Source organism: Cololabis saira, chromosome 12, assembly GCF_033807715.1.
Source record: "Cololabis saira isolate AMF1-May2022 chromosome 12, fColSai1.1, whole genome shotgun sequence".
Classification (NCBI taxonomy): domain Eukaryota; kingdom Metazoa; phylum Chordata; class Actinopteri; order Beloniformes; family Belonidae; genus Cololabis; species Cololabis saira.
Window position 1 is genome coordinate 33,309,488 of NC_084598.1, and position 25,035 is coordinate 33,334,522.

Consider the following 25,035-nt stretch of genomic DNA (forward strand, 5'->3'; position numbering starts at 1 on the left):
CTTTACATTCTATACAAACTATACAAGCAACATTCTCTTAAAGCCTCCATTTAAAATCTTAAATTCATTACTGTTGATTTAAACTTTTTATTTTATTTTTATTAAATCTTCTGCATCTCATTTGCCCGTCCAAGAATCAACCAACCTCAAACCGCTGGTGGCTAGGCTAGAGCACCTTGACATTCATGCAGTGATTTCTTTCATTCCAACATATCCATTCCTCGACTGCCAGTTTAGTGTTGTTCTTTATAAACAGTTCATTTTCAGAAATGTTCACCTTGCTCTGCATTGGATCAGTGCAAAAAAAACAAAAAACAACCATAGATCCTGCCACTATGAACATCTTTAACAAGAGCCTTGCGATTACTACAATACTTGTCGTCTCTTAACACATTAAAGTGGGTGAAAGTTCAACTACATAAAACAAATGCTTAAGTGATAAAGTCTGTATATTGAAAGAGTTTTCAAAATTGGAGCTATTACTGTGATTTACTGAATTAATCTAAAAAGACGCAACAACCAATTTTAAATGCATGCCTTTAAAGCTGCAATTATTACATATTTGAAGTCAAATATTCAACATTTTTGCACTGAAAAACATTTGAAAAATCATAATCTGGCCATATTTCCTTGTAATGCTTTACTAGCCTGGGACCCATTTATCTTTGTGCAGGTACACAATATACTGCATCAGGTCTTAATCTCTTAAACTACAAAAATCATACAAGCTGTCTAAGATTAGGTGATTTATGACATTTTTCAAGCATATTTCACCGCTTGAGCCCCCCCATGTACACATCAAAAACAAATTGTAGAATAAATAAAAAAATAGGAAGAAGTGTGAAGCAGTTGCAGTTTTGTAAAACCCGACTGCAGATTTTCACATTAGTCACCAGACATTTTTTTTTTCGTTTTTAGACATCAGAGCCTCTAAACCACAACATTTTAAAGAATAGGGGATTTTCCAATGGTCAACTTTAAAAGACAACTTGTGCCAAATCTACAAAAAAAAGACAAGCTCTAAAAACTGAAGATCAGGGTTGAGATTCGGGACTTTCATTTTCCCTTTTTGCTAAAGGTGGGTGTGTTGAAACCACTGGCAGTCCAGCAGATAGAGCCTCGATTTTGCTGCCTTCTCTTTCTGCTGGCTATTTTTAGCGAGTTGATGGGGGAGGAGGAGGAGGAGGAAGAGGAGAAAGGAGGAGGAGGGAAACAGACTTCACATTTTCCAGCCACTCCTATCAGCTCCGACATCTCGAGCGCAACAGTGACAGGGAGAGAGGAAGTGTAATTTGACTCTATACAGATACACAATTCATTGTTATTTTCGTCTCCCAGAAAGACAACAAACATGCTTGCACCACCCATTTTAACACCATTATAGATTTATATGCTAGGTATCGATGCACATATATATTCTTTATTCTTTTGGATACTTTCCAATTAATTTATGCGTGTTAAGAAAGAGTCCTACAACTGTAAACAGACATTTACAATGACATCTCTCAAATCACACTTTTATCTTTTATTCTCCAACACTGATTATGTGTCTTATATATGAAAAGATCTGAATAAGTGAATTTATTTATTAACTTTAAAAAGGGAAGAGTAGGGTACCATGTGTAAATTGAATGTAAACAAAACGTATTGATGGACATCGCAGTAGATTTCTGGTTTTAAGAGTCGTCGCCCTGATGACATAAGGACAAGGAGCAGGCAAAGAGGCGCTCTGGTCCACAAGAGGATAGAGACAAGAGGCACGCTGGAGGACAGAGCCAGATTAAACTAATGAGAGTGAACAAGCAGAGGACAGTTGGGAGGGGAGCTGCTAATTAACCCCTTGGTAAAGGGGAGCAAGGCTTGTAAGCTTCCCTGTATTTAAGACAGAACAAAGTGCACCATCACCTTGCATTTTAGTATGAAAGCCAGACTAACTGTGCATTTGGTTTGAATTTAAATGCACAAACTACATGTTGGGATAAGCATTGCAAAATACTACAAGTTCAGCACAGTAAATAAAGTAACGTCAAAATGATCAGTCATTGGTTATTGTATTATTTTTACTCCCGACTTATTGTCATTAAACTTTAGAACATGATTTGTCAACCTAACTTTAACTTTTAAATTTGTCAACGTGTAATATTAGCACCGCCATGTCCAATAAAACCCAATGAACGTCACAATCTCAGACCTTTCTTACTTATTCTGTAAGTATCTACAGGAAGTGCTGGAAGTATAGATGTTACCATCTGTCACGATGACGGCACGTAACCCGCTAAAGAACAACGTATGACCGACAGCGAAATGGGGAGGTAAAGATAATCTGGGAAAATAAGTTAAATTAAAAATGCCTGACATTCTCAAGATGGGAACAATTTACAGAAAACAAGCCAGGATTACAAATTAAAATTAAAACACAGGGACAAAAAACAAAAACTATTACGTGTGATTATTATTCAGAAAATATGTAGACGTGGTATGTGAAATATTAAGCACACTCTTACTTATATAAGTTAAATTTAATACCTTCTGGTTTTTTTTTTAACACCACGACAAAGTTACAAGTGTTAATCAGCGACATTCCTACAGTTTACGCAGATTTTGACATATATATAACACTATACACAACAGAATTGATATAGACTCACTGATGTTGATCCCATATTGCACATTTATTTCACTTCGTGAATAAAAATAAAACAACCTACAAAAAATATGTAATGAAGAGAAAGGTCCAGTACACTGGCTGGCATTCACTGCATGAACTGTTTATGTACAAACTGGTATCTGCTTTAACTGTTGCTGATATCACTTCACAAACTGGAGTCCACTACCTCCTATTATTTGATTTTAACATAAACCTGTGCTATAGGCTTAATATGAACTCATGAGCAAAAGAATCTTATAGTGTCTTAATTGCATGGCCTTTACTTCAATTGTTTTGTCCATTTTAAGTCATTCCTATATTTCCTCTTTGTATCTCCTTCGGAACGTATTGGATTTAGTGATTAGTTAGTTATTAGTAGCCATTTTAAACGCAGCCTTCCCCTCTGCCTCCTCGGCCAACTTGTTGGCATCAGTTTGAAGCACGGCACAGACAGAAACTTTGCGATGTCAGAGATGGGAAACATTTCTTTAAATACCTCCACAATTCCTTCATTGGAGTTCAATGACTGGCGTTTAACTGCAGTGTTTAGACAAAGCCTCCGCCCACAGTGTTAGCGCCCATCGTCACCAGGAGATCAAACATAGTTCCCGGGGCCGTAACATTGGCCTGTACCGGCACTAGTTTGCAGGAGTGGTGGAAAAAGTTGAGTGGTAGAAGTAACTGCTCTCGCTGACCGCGATTGCCGGTTTTATGTTTGGTTGATGTGCGCCCGAAGTGCGTTACCTCCCATCTAGTTGATATTGATGATTGAGACGAAGATCTTTGATTACGTACCCAGATACGGTAAAGCTCGCCTTCAAACAAACTAACACGAACTTCAGCAGATAGAATTTCAATCAGAACAGGAAACCTCAGTCTGAAAAAAATAATACCTCTAAAACCACATTTAACATTTGTAATAGGCTTAAATTTGGCAATATTGATTAATCACCTTTTAATACTTTTTAAAACTCCTGCAGAAACCCTGTTTGTACTTCCATGGAATTAAGAGTTTAATCAAATGTAGTTAAATAATCGATCCCCAGTAAAAGTGCTGCCACCTCTATGAAAGTAGAGGTTATACTCGTTTGCTGGTCTGGAACATTCAGTTGTTCAATGACACTGAAACACAGATATCAGTGATAGATTTGGAGAATAAAGTTTTGCTGCCCATCAACCTGGAAAGGGTTAAAAGGACATTTCCAAACAAACTGGATGCCATCATTCAAGAAAGAATGATTTACAATTTAAAAATCATCAAAGAGATCACTCTTATCATGAGCTGACATTCAAGCAAGTTCATACAAAGGTCAGACTTTGTAAAGCTTAAGAGAAATTGCAAAAAGAACCAGGAGCTTCATCTTAGGTTCTAAAAGCTACAGTCGGTATAATTGTATATATACACACTATTAAAGTTCAAGAACATTTAATTAGACATGATAAACAGGGCTTGTTTGGAAGTGTCCAAAACAATAGTACCAAAAAAATTAGTAAAAAATGCAGTGGTGGACAGGTGACTCTTTAGGATAGTTTTATGGATCATTAACGTATACAGGTTTTTTTTCCTCTTTATATCTATATTTGTGTTTGCCCAAACAAGATATAACATTCATACAATTCTATTATTAAAGACACAGTTCCCCTGTAAAGGTGTGCCGAGTTCATTTCTCCTTAATCGGTGCAACTTATCAGAGAATATTGCTTTTGTAAAAATCCTGGATTGTTATATTGTGTTGTATTAGAGGGCAGTATTTTAATTCAGCATTTTAGGAGGTAATATCCAGACCAGTCCACATTTGGTCCACAGTGCTGTTAAAAAAAAAAAAAAGAACACAAAAAAACGAAACAAACAAATTAGACCACAGTTAATATGTATCACATGGCCATCCTTGCTCAACGAGCAGACAAAAATGAGTGAAAAACAGGCTGAAAAATCAACTACCCAAACAACTTGTGTCTGCATGGTTTTGCCTTCAACTTTTTTTTTTAAAGTAAAGACGTGCATTACGTTTTAGAACTGGAAAATCTGTAAAGGATCCATTATGAAGTGAATTTGTGCACCTACGTCATTGTCTCCAAATAGTTTCAGTTTCGTCTGTCCACATTACACAACATCAGCTGGACTGACAAACTGGAGCAGAGTCTGTGGTGGATTAAAATTTCCATTTTCTAGTGGTTCAAATTGTGCAACAAGTGTGAAGTCAAAGACAAAACCATAACAAAGGTCTGGAATGAAAACGTACTAGCGTGGAAATATCGTGACTCATGCCGTCGTATAACAACAAAAAGTAAAAGAAACTTATGAAGGCAGTTATATAAAAATGTCATACAGACACGTCAAAGCACGTTCAGGATGGAAATCTGTCCAGTTTTCATTTTTGGGGATTTTTCCTACATTCCACACTGGTGTATTTCCTTGCTGAAAATGATTAGATGTTATTGCTTCGTGTGTGTGGAAATTTCCTGCAATATATCAACCAGTTATTTTTAGAAGTCTATAAATTTATGACCGAACACCTGCATAGCCATTTTGCCCTGCTTTGAAATGGACCATATCCACAAATTGATGTTTTAAAAGGTGGTGCAAAGAGGACGATTTTAATAATTTACATCACCCCACTTGGATACTTGGCACTCTGGCTCTTGCCTTCTTGAGAGGTGCATCCAGTTTCTCTCGTCTGCTTCTTCCAGCTAACTTGTTTCCCCGGAGGATACAGTGCTTCACAGTGGCACTTAGCTCAATTTGCTGCTCCTAAAAGCAGACGCCACACGCTGCAGTATGGATGGGGTCGGTTTGTGCTGCAAATCAGTGAGCGGCTGGCTGAAGCAGCGCATGAGCAACTGATCATGTCAGCATTCTTCCTCCACCTTAATACAGGCACATAGTTTTCTAAGCAGGCGTTTCCTTTTTAAGGGTGTTTCCCTAGCTGTGCTCGTCTTTCTCTCTTCCCTTTATCAAAACATTCAGCGGATGTGGCAACAGCACGCACACACACACGCTTTACAAATACACTTGCTCTGTGGTTTTCTTCTACTATTATTGCACTTCCCAGTGTCCACTCTTGAATCAGACTAAGCAATCTGTTGGGTTACAGTAAACTAGTTACAAAAGGCTTACGTATTGACACATTCAGTGCAGAAAAAAAAAAAAAAAGATCAAAAGGAGCATCACTGCTGTTAATGGTAAATTCATGCATGTTTAAATATGGAGTTACCTGCAGTTACACACGTGTTTGCAGACCTTAAAGGAGACACTATGCCCTCTTTTAAAAAGGTTAGCACAATATCTTGAGATCATAATGAAATGTTTCTGGCTTGTTTTGGTTGAAATATCATAAGGGATGCAGTACAAAAGCACTCGCTTTAATCACCTCTTTTCAGCTTTGTTAATGGTAGCTGGTTTAATGGAGAGGAAACATAAACCTCCTGCCACTCAGCAAGAAATGAAACTAATGTTACAGCTCTGACATACCCATTTCGAGAGCTAATGGGCAGCATAGAAATATGGGAGGAAGTGAAGATGGAGGAATTGAATAATTGTACTCTGATTTGAACCTATGATACAACAGTACTGTGGAAATGTACGTTGCTTCCTGAATAACATTTTGAGTCTTACTGCAGTCAAAGTAAAAAAAATTTAAAAAATCAGTGTTTAAAGTAGGTAGTCACTTCAGACCAATTTACACACTTTCAGGCATTAAAATGTATATGTCATGTCCTCTTTTAAAGGCAATTTGACTGGATTTGCACAAAACAAGGCACCGACAAAACAGCTTTAAGTTCAAATACAAAGAATTATAAAACTCCAAGATTGTAATTCATCAGAGTGGAAATATCTCAAATTTGGAGCAGATAAAAACAAGAGGGTAAAGTTTCATATATATTTTAGCACAACTAAACTATTAACCCTGCAACAATTTTATATTAACTACTATCAATAAGACACCTCAGGTCAAATTCCATAACCATTTTTGTTGAAGTGCATTAACCTCGATAATGCTGATTAAATCCTAGTTCTGTGGACTCAAACTCTTAATTCGTGAATAAATTCATTGAAAAACATACTTTACCACTGTTTAATTAGAAAGCAGTTTCATCACTATGTAATAAAACCAATGATTATTTCTCACCAAAATCATCAAATGAAGGCTTAATGTCCTCTTTTTTGTGCTCGAAAATTGAATTTCTCCAATATGTATAAATATAAAACAGGTAAAAAGATGCTATACATAGATTTATGATTTTTTTCCTCCCCCCTCTTTGGTCTTGTTGGTGGTTGAGGGTCCATCTAAGTGATGTGGTGAAGTGATGCATAGTAAATGTGGCTGGAATACATCCAGGTCTGAAAGCAGGCAGAACAACAGGGCTGATAATGCAGTAAGAGAAGACATAAGGGGGTTGCTCCTGGACATTGGTTTTTAAAAGCCCCCTTCCGATTTCACTTTGCTATTTTCTCCAGCACACACACATCACTTCTGTGTGACTTGTTTTTTTTTCCTTCTACAAGAAAGAAGACGAAGGATGAGAGGGGGAATTTTGTTGACTCCAAATGGAAAAAAAAAAGTGCTCATCTTTCAACAGGAACAAGGAATCGCAGTCAAGGATGTACTAGTTTCTTCGCTGGTGACCAGAAACTGACAATTTTCAGCTTATCTGCTTGTGACAAAACAATCAGGCAATATGAATGAATGAATATTGTAAACTCCCCTTCACCTATCCCACGAGGTCACTTATAATTGCACAGTAATCACAAACGCTTTCACATTGTGACTGCAGAATATCCAAATCTAGCGATTTGTAACACCCACAAGCCATTGACGAAACGTCCCCCATATGTTTGGGACAATACAATCCATCCATCCATTATCTATAACAGCTTATTCCTACTCAAGGTCAGAGGGGGCTGATGAAGCCTATCCCTGCTTTCTTCTGGTCAAAGGAGTACAGCCTGGACAGGTCACCAGTCCATTAGTGTCACATATAGTCAAACAACCACACAGGCTCAAACTCACTCCTGCAGGGAAATTAGGATTGCTGATTAACCCGATATATATGTCTGAGAAACATCAAAAAAAGAAAAGATTAAAATGACCTTGTATGGGACTGATCATAGTTATTTGAAAGCCGGTTGGAATTAATCAAAACACTGGATTATGAGTTGGCTGACGAAAATCCAATAGGATAGTAGTTTACTTTTACAGAGACTGCTTAAACTATGGGATCTGCCAATAAGAACAGTTAAACAATTTATTTAAACTAAAACTTTCAGTGGAATTTCATTTGAGAAGTATTTAACACCATATCAATTATTGCATTTTCTATTTCTGGAAATTATTTGAATACTTTTGGTCTGTATACCTCGTATGTGTTTTACAAATTAAACTGGTTGTCACAAAACTCATGTCTCATTTTTAAAAGCTTCTCCCTTTTGGTCACACCTATGTTTATTTTGGTTCCCTCTGGGCAGATGTTTCACCTCTCTTAAGTCTCCTAAAATTATGAGAGGATATCTTTGCATAATCTTAGTGACGGATTAGGAGTTGTTACTTGGCAAAGGTTCTCACAATCTAAGGCCCCGTTTACACATAGCCGGGTATTTACAAAAACGGATATTTCCCCCTCTACGTTTTGAAAATTTCCATCGTTTACACGAGATTGTTTTCAAAATCTCTTCGTTTACACGAACCCACATAAATATGCTGTTAAGGGGTGCTATGAGCAGCCAAACCTGCGTAAAGTCATGCTAGCCAATCAGAGTCCTGGAAAAAAACGTCAACAAATGACACGTGTGAAGCCTGAATAATATGGTTCTGCGTTAAATCGACGGCGTAGCCTACGTACGGTGCGCGTCGCCGTGTACCCTACGCCGTAGGCTCTGCGTTGGTGTAACGCAGAACCATAAATCAGCCGGGACTGCCAGTTACTTCCAAGATGGAACAACAGTCTTTCGTTTGGAGTGACAGAGAAGTGGAGTTACTTTTAAGTGGGACTTTAGAATATAAAACAGGTAAAATACAAGAAAATATTGACGGTGGCCAAACAAATTGTAAACACAGGTCGCACACATGACGCTGTTGACGTTTCTGTTGCATAATGTGACGTTCTCCGTTTTCCTCTGTTTAGACGCAAACGTGAAAACTGAGTTTTTGAAAATCTCCACTTTGGCCGGAGTTTTCAGAAATTATCGTTTTTGGTGACTTTGAGCTCCGTTTTCGTGTAAACGAATGGCCAAAACGCATGAAAATGCCTCCGTTTTTGCTCCGTGTAAACGGGCCTAAATGAGAAACAGCACAAATACAAACACCAGGTTGTTCTTGGGACTATGGACATTCTCCGTCTTGCTTTCTACAGGCGTTCTAACTGTGAAGCTGCGGCCATTGTTGCTGGTCACAGGAATCTAAGTTTAGGATGGACTATTTTTTCACACAAACTACAGAATATCATACACTTTTGCAAGTAGGCATACACATCAGATAAAGTAACTTTGCATTATATATTAAAAAATATGGATAATCATCATATGTGTATTACCTCAACTTAGGACATTGGGAGTGGGTTGGGTGTCTGGGAGTATGGGGTTCCGGAGTCCCTTATACAAGCAGTCCGGTCCGTTTACATCCGGTGTCAGAGCCAAGTCTGCATTGTTGGCTCTAAGTTGGACACGTTTCCCATTGGGGTTGGACTCCACCAAGGCTGCGCTTTGTCACTGATTCTGTTCATCACGTTTATGGAAAGAAAGTCTAGGTGCAGCCGCGGAGTGGAAGGGGTCTGGCTTGGTGACCTCAGCATTGGTTTGCTGCTTTTTGCAGATGATGTGGTTCTGTTGGCTTCATCGGGCCAAGACCTTCAGCTCTCGCGGGGGCAGTTCACAGCCAACGTGAAGTGGCTGGGATAAGAATGACCAGTTCTAAATAAAGACCGTGGTCCTCTGTCAGAAAATGGTGGATGAACTTTCCGGATCGGGAATCAGATACTGGGGGCGGATCAGTGCAGCGTCCACCGGGATGCAGACTCTGCATCGGTCTATCATGATAAAGGAGCTGAGCTGAAAGGCAAAACTCTCGATTTCCCAGCTGGTCTATGTTTCTACCGTCACTTACAGTCACGAGCCGTGGGAAGTGACTGAGAAAATGAAAATTACAGATACAAAAGCGGCAAAAATGAGTTTCCTCTACAGGGTGTCCGGGCTCTCCCTTAGAGACAGAGTGAGGAGCTCGGTCATCCAGGAGGGGCTCAGAGTAGAGCCACTGCTCCTCCGCATTGAGGAGGAGCCAGATGATGTGGCTCGGGCATCTGAGGATGCTTCCTGGACGCCTGCTTGGTGAGACTTTTCAGACACGTCCCACTGGGAGGAGAACCCGGGCAAGACCCAGGACACGCTGGAGGGACTGTGTCTTTGGGCTGGAAACACCTAGGGATTCCCCCAGATGAGCTTGACAAAGTGGCATGTGAGAAATGTCTGGGCTACCCTGCTTAGGCTACTGCACCCTCAACCCGACCTTAGATAAGCAGAGGAAAATGATTGGATGGATGGAAGGATGGAATTACCATGCCACTTTTCAACACCATTTCCCAATATTAAACTCGTTATCTGTAACACCATGAAGAACTAACTTTCTCACACGATATAAAAGCTCCTCAAACAACTACACTTCGTTGTACTGTTGCATAGCAACCAGTCTAATGTTTCCCTTTTATGTAGCTACATTTTAAATCAACTTTCCATGTATTCTACTTTGCCTATACACTTCTTTTCATGTTATCATACAAAGACTGGATCATCAGCTTAAATTTGACTGAAAATTGTGTACATGACAACATTTTAATTTAATTAAAAAGTCAACGTCAACCATTTTAAAACAAAAAGAGTGAGCATGGTTATGAACAGCATTCCTGAAGCAGTTGACTAAACTAGAGTTGTCCCGATCCGATCACGTGATCGGAAATCGGGGCCGATCACGTGATTGCAGACTCGATCCGGACTCGGACGTTATGAGCCGATCAGGAATCGGATATATATATATATATATATATATATATATATATATATATATATATATATATATATATATATATATATCAGGGTTTCTGTTGTCCGGTAAAATATGCCGAAGTCCGGTATTTTATAATCTCTCCGGTCAAAATGTCCGGTGAAAATACTCACTGGCGCCGACATCCACGTGTGCGTTGATTTATGGTTCCGCGTCGCACCGACGCAGAGTGTACAGCGTAGGGTTCGCGGCGACGCGCACCCTACGCCAGACCCTACGGCGTAGGCTCTGCGTTGGTGTGACGCAGAACCATAATTCCGGCTTAAAAGTAAACAACATGCGCCCAAGTACCCGTGCATGACAGGCAGACACACACGGGGAGAAGAGACAATTTCTTTAATTTTTTTTTTTTTTTTTTAAACTTTATCCTTATGAACGCAATTGTTATATACGGTAGTCCAACTTTCCTTATTTTAATCAGAACACTTTCTTTTTTCCTCTTCGGCGTGGAGTAGTGGGCTTGGAGCGGCAGCCATCGGTTCGTTCTTTTTAGATCCGAGGCTTTGCGTAGATGGTGGCTTCCGCAATTTTCAGGCGCTTTTTCTGCGGAAGCAAGCTTTATAGATGAGGCCCCAGGACTGAAGCGGAGCTGCGGCGCCGACATTATGGTTCCGCGTCGCGGAAGGCTCTGCGTTGGTGTGACGCGGGACCATAAATCAACGCACACGTGGAGTAGTGGGCTCGGAGCGGCAGCCATACACCGCATGCGCGCAGAGCACGCCTGTTTGTTTTGAAGCTGAAGCAGCCCTATGCTAAAAAAAAAAAAAAAAGAAAAGAAATTTTTTTTATACAGACTTAAGAATGTTCAAGCTGCCTACCTCCTATGTGCTCAGTTTACAGTACACATGTTAAAATATAATAAAAAGGGTCATCCTGCATAATTTTCTTTTCTCTTCTTCATTTTTTATTGTTTTATAAAAGTATCGGATCAGGACTCGGTATCGGCAAGTCCTCAAAATCAAAGGACTCGGACTCGGGGGCAAAAAAACCTGATCGGGACATCCCTAGACTAAACATAACTGTTGTGCTGCCGAGCCATTTAAGTGCCTTAAAAAAAATGATTTTAATATTTTTGTACACCTACGTTGACCATATGAAATTTGGGCGGGGGAGGACTTCTTAAAGCCAACGAAAAACATCAAACTGTCAAATTTGCCAATCTACAAGCAAGTGATTTGTGCTTTGATTAATTGTTTTGAACAGAATTGTTGGTGTTTGTTTCACACACACAATATATATGCATACACATACACAGAAGCACATACTGTGTGTATGTAAGCATATAAATAAATAAATAAGACAGCATATGTACATAACATATTTTGGGAGGCGGGGTCTCTATATACAATACGCGTTTTAAAAAGAAAAATGGCTGAACTAAAAATGAATAGCCTTGGGCCTTATAACCCAGTTTGTTCCACTCAAAGTGGAGCATAATCCTGGGGCTACGAACAAGCATACAGAAGCTGACACACTTCTGATCATGATGTTGCATTCACTTTAGGTACACAATTCGTACAAACAATGGATAAACCAGAACAATTATATACTTTACTGATATGCTTTGGATTAATAGAACAATACGTAAAACCGAATTTCCAAAGATCAGAAGTGGTGATGTGTCTGTTTTTGATAATCATTTTACAGGCCATGCTGCATGCATGACACAAATACAACTTCCTTCATCAGCTGATCTCCATACACAGCAAACGAAAGCTTAAATTGGTTAAATGTTTTCTTGAACTAGGGGATGTGTGAATTATCTAAAAGTAGGGATCAGTATGGTAAAGACTGTGTTGATACAGGTAACAAAATATTTATATTACATTTTCTGAAGTGACTAGAAAAACTTCCAATACTGTAGGCTCTGAGATTCTTCAAAAAAGTAACAGGCCCTCTGCAGTGTAACCAGCTCCCACCGGGCAAAATGTCTGACAGTATAATTCACTTTAACATTAATTTGAATACATTCATGATGACCATCACAAGAAAAATCCTGTACACAAGGCTCAGATATTTTACTCGCTTTTGGTTATGTTGAGTGATTTTCTGCAAATGACATTGAAAAGGAGTTAAGAAATCTATGCTGAAAAAGAAAAAAAGGCCACATACTTTGACAAAGGTATGTTTTGTGTTTGAGAGAGCTGCTATCTTTTCATACCGGGAAACGAATGAGTTAGATTAAAAAAAGAAAAGAAAAAAGTAAGGAGAGGTCAGGCTAGCCCAAAGCTAAATGCATGACTTTATTTAAAACACAAAATAAACTCCTTTGATTGCATTAGTAAATCATCTCCCCCCAAGCCTCCCAGAGAGGAACATTAGTGTGTGAACAGTCACATGACAGCTACCCCTCTCTTTTGCACAAGTGATTGCGGCCTGTCCTGTTTTAAAGAGGAAGAAAACTCACTTTTACCCTCCATCTTTTACCGTCATCTCAGCATTCAGGTTTGGTCACATTTTCACTGTGGCATTCAAATGTAAATACACAATGAAACAGTAACTATTCAAAGCATAACCTCTCCCTGAAACGCACATGCAAACTACTGCCATGGCTTGTGATAAACTGTAGAGCTGCAAGCAGGTCCTGATGCCACCTACTTTGACTATTCAAAACAATACCATTAGGCAAGTGGTAACATGCAATGCATAACAACACTTCCTGTAAATAAACAAACAGTTTTTAACTAGTTTAATTTAGACCTTTTTTTTTTTTTTTTAAATACTAAAACCAGCATATCAAATATGCCAAACACATCCTTGATTGAATCCAATTCCGTTGCCTGCAGTGGTGCATTTAACCCTTCAGTGCTTGGAGGACTACGATGCAGTCACTGAACCACGTCCCAGAAAACCAAAATGTCCACTAAAACATGAAGGGATGACTAACATGGACCCTGGGTTATGTGTAGAACAGTTTCTGATCAGAATGACATTGAGATTAGTATAATTTTGACTGGAACACAGAAGATACCACTAAAGGCTGAGTTATGGTTCTGCGTCAAAACGACGCCGTGCCTACGCCGTAGGGTACGCGTCGACGCACACCACACGCTGTCCCTGACGCGTACCTCCCAAAAATTGTAACTACGTGTCGAGGCGACGCAGACCAAACGCAGACGAGAGGGCTGTGATTGGTTTGCTTGGTAGCAACGCATTTCCGCTTTCTGGTTTGAAGCAGTCGTGAACTTTCAGCGCTCTTTTCTTCGTGTATGTGTGATTTTTTTGGTTTGTTTTTTGTGCACAATAGTTGTGCTTATCTCTTTGATTCACTGTGACCGGAAAAAGTTGGATAAACCATTCAGGAAAAGATCGCGAATTAGCGGTCACGGGAGGTACTGCACCGTGGCGAAATGGAGTGACGGAGAAGTCCGAAGGGTTCACGACGGCGTCACGGCGACGGCGTGTGCACGGTGTCGATTTGACGCAGAACCATAATTCAGGCTTAAAGCCAATTCATACTTCTGCGCCAAAACTACGCTGCAGGTACAACGTAGATGTAAACCCAACGGTGTAGCCAATGACATGAACCTCCCTCTCCAAATCTAACTACGCATTGTCTTCCTCATTTTCAAATTTCCTCCCACTTTTTCTTCTTTGTTGTTTTCAAGTGGAGTATAACAATAGTTTGCTGCAATGTTTATAAAAATGACCGATGCCCAACATTTATCAGCTCTAACCCGTGTAATATATATTTAATTTGCTCGGTTGTTATGAGTGAACTACATACAGGAATGACACAAAGGGAACCTCAGCACTGTAGCCTCTTTTCCATTACACTTTTGAGCAAAAGAAAATCAAATCAAAAATCAAATTCGATAAAGGCTGGCTACGTCACATCCACAACTGCCAGAGATGGGGAAATGCGCAAAAGCATTCCCATTACACTTTTGCGATAAACTGGATTATCAGATTGCCTATAAAAAAATAAACTGCTCCTGAAAACACAAAAAGGTTTATTTGATTGATTAGTACCATTTCCAATACAGGGTTTCTTTTAGTATTTGGTTTTGCACAAATCTAGGGGTACTGGAAATGCACCTAGTGACACACCATGCTACAGAAAAACAACCTACACCGTCATCTTGCAGTTGGTGGTCTGAATACAGAGCAATGCCAACAATAACGTAGAAGTATAAAAGCCAGAGTCGACATGCACAGCCCACATACGTTTCTGGTACTCAGAAGTATAAATTAGGCTGAACAGTTGTACAATAAGGAAAAACAGCTGGACCAACTCTCTTTCACACAAGTTAAACGTTTGTTTTTTTTACGAAACTATTTAAAAACTATTTGGCCATTTGTTACATGGAGAAAGAGAAAATGTGGATGTTTAAACAAAGAGTTTAAATCCAATAAAATAACAGTCACCATTCAGACTCATTTGCACTAAATGTTATACTTGAGAACATCTTCATTCTCGGTCCAAACTGGTTGACTGCTCTCGTCAACTATCTTTTGCTTTTACAACTCCATATCAAACTGCTCAAAACAGGCTGCAGACTTCAAACTGAATATCACGGCAAATAGAATTGCACATATCAAAATATGTTCGGCTCAAAGATAATTGATGCTAAGCTGCATTTCAAATCCGACATTTATTTTTTTCAATGTAGCTAAAACAGGACTTCTTACTTACTCCGCATGTGTTAATCATTTATTTACGAAACCATTCTAGGCATCACTCATTCCTATTTGTCTCGTCCCTCAACAAGGAAATTTTGCCTTCACGATCTCTGATCTACAGATATTCCTCAATTTGTCATTCTTAAAATACAAACTGCACCAAACAAAAAAGGATTTCAATTTCCAGCACCTAATGCTTGAAATAAATTACAATCTGAACTTCAGCTACAGACTTGTTCAAAGGTTTGGTGGCATCATTGCAGTCTCCCTTGTCTCTGTGTAAGTTTTTTTTATGTGAGCAAGTCTTTATATTAATGTTTGTGTTTTATACATGTAAATCTGCTGCTGCCCTCTTGGCCAGGGCTTCCTTGTAAAAGAGATCTTTGATCTAATGGGACTAACCTGGTAAAATTTAAATCTTAATAAAAACACACTCAGGAAAGCCATAAACAGTTTTCACAAAATATATTTATGGGGGACCAAAACCGACATTAAAAATAAAAGCAGAAATATACATATTTAGTTTTTACTTTTCCTTATACGTGCATTCCTTGTTTTTACATTCCCTCATCTCTTCTTTTTACTTGCATTTCTGCCTCATTATGCAAAAGAGGGCGGCTGCCCTTCTGGGTCCAGCTCCTCTACTATTGGTCAAACAGGAAGAACCAGGATCCTTCCCGTATATGAATCGAGTATGGCGAATTCTAGAAAAAGACCGAAAGCATCAAAAGTTTGGGTAACTTCAGGGTAAAAGTACTATTTATCCCATCTACACCGTATTCATAAAATAAAGAAGACTTTTTTTTTTTAAACAGGAAAAACAGTTTCGTACCTGCTTTTTCCAACAATCAACTAAAAATGTAGTTGTCTGTAGTCCAGCTACATTCAGGGTTTTCCTTTGCAACACATTTGGATGTACTGAATTTCCACATTTCAGTTTCTTTTGCTGTCTAAATGATTTTTTACACCATGCGGACAAAATATTACAGTTATCAGTATTATGTCACTGGGGAAGCAAATTGGAAAATTGAGGCAAATTTCCACCAAGCAACTGGTATAAAATTGGCAAGTACATAATTAACAAGATTGTATACAAATAGTACAAGTGGGTAAAAGAAAAAAAAAAAGGAAGTATAACTTATGTTTCTATATAGCAACTATGCATGTAGCCTCTGTACGAGACCTACCCTGTACTTGGCATTTAAGCTTGTTCATCGTAGTTTTTGTTTGTTTGCTAGGTAGCTGTATGGGTTCTTTTCTGCAGCGCTATAGCTTACTGTGCTGAGATTTCTTTTGTTTAATTCTTTTCTGTACATCAGACATAGCAATGAAACAAATGAAGCATATCTTAAGTGTGTTGGGGTGATAAATGTTGAAATGAAGAACCAAAAAGACATAGCTCAAAGAAATACATAGAAGGAAAATACAATATTACCAAGCGGGCCAACCACTTTTGTTGTGGGCCACATTGACTTGAGAAGTGGTTACTTAATAATAAAAAAAAAAAAAAAAGGTAGTGCTCCCTAAAACACTGAATATTAATACATTTCTATTTTTAAATGTATTGGTGCAGTAATACAAAATTGTCCTGCAATTTCGATCAAAATAAGCAATTAAAAGCTAAGTAAATATTCAGCACAAAGGCATGTTTCCCTCAACTTTATTGTGAATCTTCTTCCCTGTTGGTGAAGTAAGAAAAATTTCTATGTTACACTTATTTCAAAAAGTAGTTTTTGCTTTTAATATAATAACTATGATTCCGTATCAAAAAGGTTGATATGGCAGATTCAAGTTAATGAAGTCATGACCAAATGGACTGTGTGAAAACAACACGTCAAAATTTCGATTTTGTGAATTACCTGAATGACAATTGTTTTATAAATGTTTTTTGTTCTGCTACAAGATTGTCAGCCTCTATACAAACCACTACTACTGGCAAAACAAGCAGTTAACATATAGCCCGGCATGACAACTCTGGCTGAGTCCATGCAGACCAAGATGGCTGAAAAAGAAATACTTGGAGGAGGCAAAGGAAAACCTTGAGCAATGCAGCATGTTTTGAGGGACGAGGCTTAGAATTGGTGTAAATGTTGGAACGTTGTCAAGAGACATTAAGTGTTTCATGACAATCAGACTATCCTCCTGTCATCACCAACGTTAAAATAATCCAATTCATGATAACATCTGAATCATAACATCAATCTTATGTTTAAGAACAAGGCTATGATTGCATTTCCTCTGATTCAGTGTCTCTCACATGTGGTCCTCTGCTACCACTGTCCCGCCTGTTTTAGACATCTCCCTGCTTCATCGAGCCTGATTTAAAGTGAGGAAAGTCTGCACCAGTTTGTTAATGACCCAGTCATTTGAGCCGGATGTGCTGACACCGGGAAACATGTAAAATGTACAGGTCAGTGGTAGCCAAAGACCTGAACTGACGAACACTCGTCTACCTCGGACAGCCTCGCTGGCATCTCTTTATTTTTGGGCCCACTTCATAGCCAGGTCTTGGTGCCAACAACGACCGGTTCAGGGCTCACTCGTCCGGATAAGCAGCCACCGAATGTATTCTTAGCGTCTCTATCGACATGTGTGCAATACTCCAGATAGGGTATGAATCAAATTGCTCCATTTCCTTCTGCAGTTGAACAGGTTTTTCTATTTTGGATTGTAAAAAACAAAATATGTGAAGGGGTTTTCAACTCATTTTGGCAGTTATTAACATATCTGGGAAGACCACCCGATTATGTTTGGGGAAATTGTCAGTGCCTGTTCTTATTTTCCCTGTGGTCAAGTTATATTGCCCAAGTATAAAACCATGCAGAATGATAATGGTAATTAATACATAGGAGGACTGCAAAGGGTCACATAACTCATGATTTGGATCACATCATCATTTTGACCTTCAGACAGGATTTTTGTAGTTTGAAAAAAGAAAAGGCAAGGGGAATATTATTTTGATTTCCCTTTTCCATTTATACATTCAAATATTTAAAACAAGAACCACTACTCAACAGGTTAAATGTCTCATTGATCTTACGAAAAATGTGAAATAAAGAGGCAAAACACTCGGCCTACTTAATAAAAACATGTACTAGGTAATTCTTTCTTCGATAAACTTAAGGTTTCTAAGGGTTCTCCCCCGAGTTGCACGGTGGGCCATGATTGTATGGATTCCCTGTGTGGCAATGCCAATATACTTTGACTGTCTGGTCCGCCACCCTTAAAGGGGACCTATTATGAAAAACACGTTTTTTCTTGCTTTAACATATATAAAGTGGTCTCCCCTCAGCCTGCGAACTCAGAGAAGGAGGAAAGCAACCAAATTCTGCAGTGTCTGTACAGTCGCCTGGATGAGCCATCCAGTGTGATGCGGCTTCTACAAGCTGTTCAGATTCTGCTCCCTTTCGTTACGTAACGACGGGCACGATTTACCACACCCACAACTAACTCCGCCGGCCGGAGCTTCCGCCATTTTTTCGTAGCGGTGTATCGCATCATTCAGGCAGCCAATCAGCACAGAGCCTCATTATCATAGCCTCCCCGCTCACTCAGAATCCTGCATAGATAATGAGGTTAGAGAATGGGATGATAAAGACATGGCTCAGAGGCTGAATTTCTAATTTATTTAGCAAAAACAATCAAAAGCTTGTTTTTAAGACATTCAGGGCCTGTTTAAAATAGGTATTAGATGCCATAATAGGTCCCCTTTAAATAAAGACTAAAACATATCCAAGGTGATTTAGGGGTCTCTTCGCCATTTAAGCCTGAATTATGGTTCTGCGTCAAACCAACGCAGAGCCTACGCCGTTGCCGTGACGCCGTCGTGAACCCTTGGGACTTCTCCGTAACTCCATTTCGCCGCGGTGCAGTACCCCCGAGCGCTAGTTGATACTTTGTTTAGCTTCCGGCTTTTCTGGTCACAGTGAATCAAAGAGATAAGGACAACTATTGTGCAAAAAAACAAACAAAAACACACACAAACCCACACACAAGAAGAAAAGAGCGCTGAAAGTTCACGACTGCTTCACGAACCGGAAGCGGAAATGCGTTGCTACCAAGCAAACCAATCACAGCCCTCTCGTCTGCGTCGCCGACGCTGCGACGCGTAGTTACATTTTTTGGGAGGTGCACGTCAGGCTACAGCGTAGGCTACGGAGAGCTTCCCGCGTACCCTACGGCGTAGGGATAACGCAGAACCACAATTCAGGCTTTATACAGGGAGGTTTGGATGGATTCATGTTAAACCAACGATGCATGTTCACTGCAGCTGGGAACTCCAGACCAAAGCTAGCTCGGCAAGAAATGGTTACCAACGGGAAAGGCGACGTTCTCCGGTACCGGCTATAAGATCCCAGAGGGTTTTCAAGTTCCTCCCACTAAGCATGTTCACAACTACTGCTCTACATCTGTCCATGAAAGCGTGTCTTCCTAGACGGGATATAAAAACAGACAAGGTACTCTTAAAGCATTATTAGCTCATCTCTTTCTTAGGTGAACTCTTCAACTTCTGATCATTTGTTTTTAAAAGCAAACAAAAGAGAGTAAAAGCCTTTCAACTTCCCGGTTATAAAAAGGTACAGCTAATGCAGTATGATTTGAGGTTGTGGGTGGAGATAAAAATGGGTTGGCCAGATAATTGTACTGTGAGCTGGTTCTCCGATGTAGAAGTTCCCCCTCTAATCTGATGGTGATTTTTCAGACATAGACAGCCTGAAACAAAGTGACAGGGTTGTGTTATAGCCATGTTCTGAATAAGAATGAATACCACCTCAAACATCCAAATACATACCCTTTAAAGAACACATGGTTTTTATCCACATTTAAAAAGTGATTTAAACAGATAACTGTCTGACGAAAAATAGTGCAATCTCAGTACAGCCTTTTATATCAGTCAGGTGCTGTAAAAACCAGATGCTGACATAACTGACATGCTGACATAACATCTATGCTCCTATGAAGTACTAAGTGGGGATTATAAGACAACTTAACTGGTTAGATACTACACAGTACAGAAAAATGTTTTTCCGATTTTACTAAACCTGTGGCTGTACAGGATGAATGTCATTACAAATTATGTTTTGTTATGCGTTAGTTTCTCATTTACTTTGTCTACTTTGAATCTCAACACTTAACGACTTATAACAGCAAATGTTCAGTTAAAAAAAAAAAAAGGATCATGTTAGAGGTGAGGAGAAAACAGCACTATCACTGATCAAAACCGCATAATCCTAGAGAGAAACCCAGTGAGTGAGTTTAATCCCATTCATATCCTGCATTTCCAGATTATAAATAGGCAATGGGATTGAAATCCTTACTCAAACACAAAAACTCACACCATGCGCATATGGCTATTTATTCTGGCTTTAAACACTTGGTCATTATCTCGTGGACACACCCATAATGCAAACTGCACTGCTGTGTAAAAACTCTGGGTCTGTTTTCTTTTTCTTAAATGGCACTCGGATGATGTCATTACTTACGTTTACTCAAATGGTCAGTGTGTGTCTGTATGTACACTATACACAATAATAAACATCATCTAGTTGTTTGTCTACATGTGGCCGTGCAACAGACTGTCCAAGGTGTACCCTGGCCTTTCACCCCAAGGAAACCGGAGATAGGCTCCAGCGTATCTCCACGACGCTGAATAGGAATAAGCAGGACATATATGATGGTTGGAGAAAAACCATCCACGGGAGGAGGGAGGACAAATTCTAGGTGACATCCCGGTCACACGAGTTAAATCATCAGTAAACAGAGTAATGTTTTATGTTAAGTTTAGTGACTGCATGTTTTTTAACGTGTGCTGCATGAAAATTGATCTCGAAGCAACATTTCATCATTAAAAAGAAAAAAAACTGAGTGGAGACTAAATATTCACCTCTAATTTGCAGTGGATTATGAAGTCATAACACTTATGTGTTGGGTCACTTGATACACAAATCAATGATCTAATAAATCAATTTAATTTTATATTGTGAAACTGAAACATAATTGAAACAATATGTGGTAGTAAAATGTTGCAATTGATAGCAGATGACCACAGAAAGGTGTTTGAACCTGCGTCAGACGACAAACTGTAAACAGATCCATGGTATTCACAGTTAGTGCAGATATACAAATTTAAACCCAACAGACGTGGGTGCAATGTATGTTTTGGAACTAGTAAATGAGCGAATGCTACATTTATTTACATGTTGTGCTTTGAGAAACCAATTGTTTACCCCTACCAATGAGAAACTATTCTGTATTTTGATTCAGGGAACCTTTAAATTCTGTGGATGCGTGTTTCATATATATATATATATATATATATATATATATATATATATACATACATACATATATATACATACACACACACAGGATATACATATACACACACACACACACACACACACACACACACACACACACACACACACACACACACACACACACACACACACACACACACACACACACACACACACACACACACACACACACACACACACACACGTATGTATGTATACACACACATACATACATACATACATACATATAAATAAATAAAACAAAAAAACATGCATACACACACCGACACACACACATTTCATTGAAGCCATAATCACCCTAACAACTTGTGAATTATCCTCGTTACTGTCTTTTTTAACTGTGCAATACTTCTCCCGGACTCTGTGCAATATTCCTACATATGTATATACTGTCATCTGTAAAAAAAACAAACAAAAAAAAAAAAAAAACACGATTCAAATGCACCTTAACCTTTTTTATATTACTTATATTTCTTATTGTTTGCACTACTGCTATTTGTCTTGCACTGGAGAGGTGATGCTGCTTCAAATCTCACAGTACCCAGGTACACTGACAATAAAGTATTCTGATTCTGAAGTTCTATGTCACATAAAAATGCTTAAGAGATTGCCTGATTTACTGTTATTTTTTTTTTAAACAAGTTATTTACCAGCATTTGAAGTTTCTTCCTGCATATAATCATACAAACATTTACTGTAGCTGTGCTCCCTTAAATTAAGGTTCATAGTCGAGCTGTCCAACACCCCTTCCCCACCATGTTGTCCTACATCTGAGGTGTAAGTACCGAATTAATCCCACAAGAAATCCAACCGACCCTAAGAGACGTATCTTTAACTACGTTTTCTTTTAATTGGAATAGTCAAAAAAGACGTAGCATGCCAAGCCTGAACTTATCCGATGCTCGGCAGCTGCCTCTCTCTGTCTGAGAAAAAGCGGGGAGGAAAAAGGCTTTGAACGCCATCTTGTTCATTGCAGCTGCTCGGGCCCTGAATACAGGAACCCATTCATTCGGGGAGGCGGAGGGAGGGGGCTCGCTGGCGGATTCAATTCATCTTTGTAACCCACTAAAAGCCTATAGCTCTTTTTAAGAAACACTAACAATCTGCAGAAACAACTTGGTGGTCAGTATATGCATTTAGATCGCTCTCAAAGCCGGTTAGTAACTTCGTGAAAGCTGCAGGCTTCACGTATGTGGCCTCGGCGCTTTGCTGTGGCTGTGCGCCGCTAAGACAGCTCTCAAAACACCCAACACAAAAGCATTCAAACTATTTCTTCATTTTAATGCATAAATTAATAGTCCTGGGTGCTTCGTGGCGGCCAGGACCCCCGGGTTTCATCGCGGATCACGCGTGCCTCGTCCCCCGGCGAGGCATGCTCGCTGTAGCCGCTAACAACCTGCCCTGCACCGGACCCGTGATCGAGATAAACAGATTGCCAGAATCCAATTAAGACAATCTCGTTTTTACATCATTAAAAGAAGAAGAGGTTCAAATTAGGGTCGATCACAGTTCGTAAACCGGGCGGCTGGGTTTAACACTCTTGAAACTAAGATGGCTATTCCCTCTTGCAGGTCAGCACAGCTTTTCATTTGTCATTTTTCATGGCAACCTCCAGGCTGCGTAAAACTGCAGTTGTGCATTATAAAACCTCCCTTTTTGTAACAAAATACCCTTTTTTTAAGCATTATTGGATAGCTGGCTGCAGACCAAACTAGCATTGTGAACATACATGCATGCATGAAACACAGGAGCCATGTTGAAGGATGGTTTTGCTGTCGTTTTGATTAAGTAAATACAATCTAGACGAAAACACCACCGTGTGCATAAGTTGTGCATAAAAAGGCTGGTGTGAAAGTGTGAAGCAAAACCCTCGTTTCATTTTCGATGAGTTACGAGCATGGCTGTGGCCTGTTCTGCTCAAAATGAGCACATCCAGGTCTCCTAAGCTTGCAGAAACCGTAGGGTTGATGTAAACGCACACATGCAGGAGTCCCAGGCTGTGGCCGGCGCTGGTGACTTGCACGGCCGGGCTATGGAGCAGTAAGGGGGGGGTGGGGGTGGCAATGTTGGCCAAGTAGCCATTTTTTAAAGCCTGAATTATGGTTCCGCGTTAAATCGACGCAGAGCATACGCCGTAGGGTTACGGCGTAGGTTACGCGGCGACGCGCATCCTACGCGGTAGGCTCTGCGTCGATTTAACGTGGAACCATAAATCAGGCTTTAGACTTCCTTCGTTGTCAAACCCTGATGCTAGTGAAATGAAAAGTTAACCCTGACAAAAACCACCAAATTCGTGTTTGTTTTAGTAATGTAGTCTTTAAAAAATAATAAAATAATGATAAAAACAAAAACTATGGCTCTGGCAGCCCTTTTCTCGATTGTTATGTGTGAAAAGCACAGATTAACTGTACAAATGAAAATGCTGATGATTAGATTGTAGCTTTTTTTCTTTTTTAAGCTGAAACACTATTTATGTAATGTGTTGTTGTTCTGATAACAGTTTGAGGGAGGCAGTAATGGAGGTGTCAAACAAACCTGCTAATTAAACTATCCAACTTACTAGGCAAGAGCCCATCTCCTGCTTTAAAATGCCCACTTGGATTAAAAGACAATAAGTTAACTTTGCCCACAGACTTGGCAAGCAAGCAACAGTAAATACCAAAGCAGAGGAGTCCAGTTTTTAACCCTTTTACTTCGAGCTCCAAAAGGCCAGTTCAGTTGTTCAGACACTTTAATGCATTTCCTGAAATGTTCAAACATCAACCACGCTTTCTTACCCGCTTTAATATGGAAGTACAGTGTGTAAACTGTCTTTTTTTCCTCGGATTTGTGTAGTTTTGGCCACTAAGGAGCGGCACTCCCCGACCCGCCGAGGGGATGAGGGGGGGGGGACGGACACACACACACCGGGCACGGAGGCGCAGAGACGGGGCTGCTGTTCACCCAGACACGGCGTGCGGAGGGTTCCTGCTGGCGAGCTCTCCCCGACGTTAATTCCAAGTTTAAAGTGGGGAAATTAAAAAAAAAAAAAAAAGTCCCCCCTTTTTCTCGTCTTTGCCACCGTCGTACGTCGTCGTCGTCGTCCCGCTGGTTGCTCCTTCGCGCCGGGATCTCAGTCGCTTCTTCCTCCGGCCATCAAACAGCAGAGATGGGCGCGGTAAACCCCTGCACTCGGCGCTGGGAAACCCCACGTATCGGCGGCGGCAACGTCACGGCGCAGCGGCGGAGGGTCAGCGACCACTTCAGCATTAACCAGGAAATGGACTGGTCTTCATTGAAACTACACTTATATTATTATTGTACATTTTTCTAATGCTTTTTTGGAAGAAATATTAGAGAAAAGTTGCCAATTTTCTCTTATCTAACAAAAGAAAGTGTTTTGTTTGGTTGTTTG

General features: G+C 39.7%; 1 protein-coding gene across 1 annotated transcript in view; it reads right to left on the minus strand.

Annotated features, from left to right (window-relative positions):
- LOC133457418 (guanine nucleotide-binding protein G(I)/G(S)/G(T) subunit beta-1-like) overlaps positions 1–24,786 on the minus strand; it is a 40,146-nt gene extending 15,360 nt beyond the window's left edge. The window contains exon 1 of the mRNA XM_061736678.1: positions 24,419–24,786. The gene's annotated coding sequence lies outside the window, so the exon portion shown is untranslated. The remainder of the gene's footprint in view (positions 1–24,418) is intronic.
- Positions 24,787–25,035: the final 249 nt, after the last annotated feature.